General features: G+C 37.5%; 1 pseudogene; it reads left to right on the forward strand.

Moving 5' to 3' along the window:
- Positions 1-3165: 3165 nt before the first annotated feature.
- Positions 3166-4405, forward strand: LOC150064587 (axin interactor, dorsalization-associated protein pseudogene; annotated as a pseudogene).
- The last annotated feature ends 240 nt before the right edge of the window (positions 4406-4645 follow it).

Genomic DNA, 4645 nt, shown 5'->3' on the forward strand with positions numbered 1-4645 from the left:
TTTCTCTCATTTTTCATAATTAGTAGAAACGTTGGACTCTCCTAGCAGAGATTTACAATAGGGCAAAACGTAGATACATAAGGCCATATAGGATGAAGCTAAATGAAAGGAGCTCCAGGATGTGGAAACAAGAAACATATAATGTGTGACTGTTGTTCTTAATGGACTATGTTATTTCTCATTTCTTTTGTTGTCACTTGGCTATCTCATATTGTTATAGTATCTTACCTTGTTGTCTGATATATTTTGTATATGTTTATTTGTTTATTTGAAATCGGATAGGGAAGGGGGAAAACAAGATGAGCAGAGGGGTTTATGGGAGGGGAATGGGGACAAAAACATGAGAAAGGATATTAATGTTTGTGAAGTAATGCATCTTCTATCTGGTGAATATAATGTAACCCTTCTATTAATTACAATAAAAATATATTTAAAAAGAGTTATTGAATTTAAATACAAGTTCATGAGCCATAGATGTGTTGGTAAGTAGCTTTAGTAAAGGAATGTCATGCTTTATATGTGTGGAAAAAATCTGCATTAAATAGGTACACTAAAAATTGATGTGAGAAAACATGAGAAAGGGTATAAATGTTTGTGAAGTAATGCACCTTCTATCTGGTGAATATAACTGTAATCATTCTATTAATTACAATAAAAAATTTTAAAAATTGATGTGAGGATGTATGGGGAAAATTATTCATTCTATGTATGAAATTAAGAACTTCCTAGGCTTTGTTGTTGAAACTAAAAGTAATCTATTAGAAATGAATTCTGTAATGCATTAATTCCATATAGTCAAATGTTTAACACTGTAATCAGTTTTTTTATTATATTAAATGTATGCAATATAATCTATACCACATACATATGTATATACATGTAATGTATGTATACATTTGCAATACATGTCATGTATATATTATATGTGTATTACCTTTATTACGTTAAATATAAATAGACACCTCTAACATTTTGAGTTAACCTTCTGTGGCTCAGCAGGAAATAGGGTTGGCAGTAAAGATTACATTACACTCAAGTGAGAGTGTTGTTTGACCATGTGAATAAAGTTAGGAGGGAACATGATATTAGGTCATTTTCATTGAAATAGGTGTCAAAACCCAGAAAGCACAGTTCATTTTTTTTACCAAATTAGAGAATTTTATTTCTTATTCATCTTACCAATTTTAGCTATGATTCAGGTTATTATTTCTCATGAAAATATATTAATTTACTCTCAACTCCCTGCTGGTGTTACCTTGTTTGTTAGTTCACTTGAGGTAAAGCATGGCCATGTTAAAAAGAACAGAGTTTAGAAGAGTTTGGAAAATGCACAGAAAAATATTCCTCAGGTTAGCTATGCTCTGCCACCTAGAAGTCTTACAATTTAGCTGTTCGGCCAGTGGCAAAAGTGTCCTCACTATGTGGTTTCATCCAGTTTTTGCTTTAAAACTGTTACTTGTTCATCTTAACTGCCATGTTTTCTGTAGTTTTAATGTGGACAAATAGTCTTCTTGAAAAGTTTTAATGTTTGTTCCACCCCTCCCAACCACTGTAATCTTCCTGAACTTTGATCACCTTTATAATAGTGTAGTACTCCCATAAATTCCCATTTGGTCAGATGAGTTGCTTTTATTTTGCACAAAAATCCTTTAATATTTGAATTTACCTGAGGAGGCCTGCGTAGTTAGTATGTTTTCACATTCCCGCCTTCCACTTTCAAACTCACAATTATGTAATCAGAATTAAAGTTCTCAAAGTGTCCCAACCTTCTAAACTTGCCTTTCCATCATTTGCTAGATGAATTTCAGGAAGTTGTATTTTTTCCTGTGATTTTTCTGATGTCCATTGTTCTTCTATCTAGGCCATGGCTTTCATTCTCTATCATGAATGGGAAATGGTTGCATCCTCCCAGGCCACTTTCCCTCTTTACCATTCTGTCATTCTGCGTTGTCAGGACCAGCTTCATGGACAAGGGATCACACAATCATGCAGGAGTCCCCACTCTATTTTTAAATGGCCTACTACTGCTGCTCCTTGAAGTTCTTAGTATGTTTTAAACATAAGACAGTACCCTGTTGTTTTGCATATAGGCTGTGAAAACATATCTTATTCTGGTACTGACTTGCCTATATGTATACCCATATTCTTGAAATTTTATTTCAGGACCCAAGATTTGAGGGGAAGGGGAACCATTTCTCTAAATCATATGAATCCACTAAGTGGCTTCTCTGGGTTTGAACCATTCTTATACAAAGCAGCATAATTTCTTTTATATAAGTTGTCAGAATACCCTTCATAATAGAGGTCATTTAAGGCTACTTTTTCTTTCAAGTTAAATTAGGTTTATCTATAATTCTCATACTTTTAAGAGTCATCCTAAGATATTTGGTTACTTAATTTCTCATATAGTGAATTGTGGATGTACCTGGAAACTATTTTTTCCTCATTTCAGCATTGTTAGTTTGTGAAGCTTTTCCCAGGCTTGCCTATTTATATTTGATGATTGTACTGGCAATAAAGACTCAATCTATATTATGTTTTCTCCCCCTTAGGTAGATCAATAATAAATGAGTTCTTATTAGATGAGTGCTAGAAGTCTCAAATTTGCATTTTCATTCTTCCTACTGGCCTTGATTTGAAGCTTGGGAAATTCTGAACAATACAATACTACCTCTGGTTATTGAAAATCTTCTGCCAGTAAGCTTCTTAGTCAAATGCTGCAGAGAAGATATTACAGAATGCATATCTACTTTTAAGTTAAATTTCCTTGGCTGCTGTCCTTTGCTGGTAGGTAAAGACAGAAAACTGTGGAGTCTTCATAGGAGCTCCGGATGCGACTGCAGCTATGCAAAGTTTAGACTGGATTTTTTCCTATCTCTCAAGACTCCTGAAACAAGGCAATGGGAGGCCATATTAATTGTCCCTCTGGAGAGAAATGTGAAAAGTTGGAGGCTGTCTTAAAATTCAGAAAACATAAGGTATTTCCTCAGGCACAGTGAATAAAGCAAATTGAGCTCTTTCCTACCTGATTTGTCTATCACCCTCTTTTTGATTAAGAATTATTTTGAGGTTAATGTCGGGGCCAGGCCCAGGGAGGATGGTGCTCTAGAACCCGGCCTTGCTTCTGAGGGGCCGGGGCGGGAGGGGACCGGTGTGTCACCGGTCATGTCGGAGGTGACCCGGAGTCTGCTGCAGCGCAGGGGCGCCAGTTTGAGGAGAGGCACCGACTTCGACTCGTGGGGCCAGCTGGTGGAGGCGATAGACGAGTATCAGACATTAGCAAGACATCTACAAAAAGAGGCCCGAGCTCCACACAGTAATTCAGAATTCACAGAAGAGCAAAAGAGAACCCTAGGCAAAATCGCAACATGCTTGGAATTGCGAAGTGCAGCTTTACCCTCCACACAGTCCCAAGAAGAATTTAAACTGGAGGACCTGAAGAAGCTAGCACCAAAAATGCTCTCTTAGGAGAAATGTTTGCAGTATGGACCATGGTACAGAGTGCTAAAGAATGTTCTTACATATAATAAAGGATTTCCATGTGATATTCAGCCTGTACCATTAAGAAGAATTTTAGCACCTGGTGAAGAAGAGAATTTGGAATCTGAAGAAGATGAAGAAGAAGGTGGAGCTGGAGCAGGGTCTCCTGACTCTGTCCCTGCTCCAGTTCCGGTGCTTTATTACCCAGATTGCCATCGGAACCTGGAATGACATTCCTCACTATCAGAATTGAGAAAATTGGTCTGAAAGATGCTGGGCAGTGCATCGACCCCTATAGTACAGTTAGCGTAAAAGATTTGAATGGCATAGAGTTAACTCCTGTGCAAGATACCCCTGTGGCTTCAAGAAAAGAAGACACGTATGTCCATTTTAATGTGGATAATTGAGCTCCAGAAGCATGTTGAAAAGTTAACCGAAGGTGCAGCCATCTTCTTTGAATTTAAACACTACAAGCCTAAAAAGAGGTTTACCAGCACCAAGTGTTTTGCTTTCATGGAGATGGATGAAATAAAACCTGGACCAATTATAATAGAACTATACAAGAAACCCACTGACTTTAAATGAAAGAAATTACAACTATTGACCAAGAAACCACTTTATCTTCATCCACATCAAACATTGCACAAGGAATGATCCTGGCATGAGTAACCTGTAACATCTGTGAATTTTACCACTCAGTAGAAACCATCATAGCTCTGTGTAGCATGTTCCCGCTCAACAGGCAGGAAGTGAGCCGTGCCCAAGGAAGCCCATTGCAAAGCTGTACCACAGAACTCAGCATATTACTGACATATAAGACTCCTTTGGATACAGGTTTATTGTAGATTTTGAAACATGTTTTTACTTTTCTAACAGTCTATTTTCTAATTACCATTGCACCTACTCTGCTTCCTGGAACCATACAGTTGTACTAGGTGTGCTCACCTTCAAAACTTAATACAGCAATAAGAATGTGCGAAGAGTTTACACATCCGCTCACTTTTTCTCTTTTGATTTAACTTCAGATTCTGGGTTGGAGTGGGTAGGACAGTACCAAACTACTTCTGAGAGGAATTGGACCCGTTCTGCTGCCTTGGAAGGTTAGTCTGGAAGTTTGTAGGCTGCTTTTTACATGTGGCCTGACGTTAACCTGACCAACAGTTCT

Source organism: Megascapheus bottae, chromosome 4 (assembly GCF_031878675.1).
Source record: "Megascapheus bottae isolate mThoBot1 chromosome 4, mThoBot2.hap1, whole genome shotgun sequence".
NCBI classification, from domain to species: domain Eukaryota; kingdom Metazoa; phylum Chordata; class Mammalia; order Rodentia; family Geomyidae; genus Megascapheus; species Megascapheus bottae.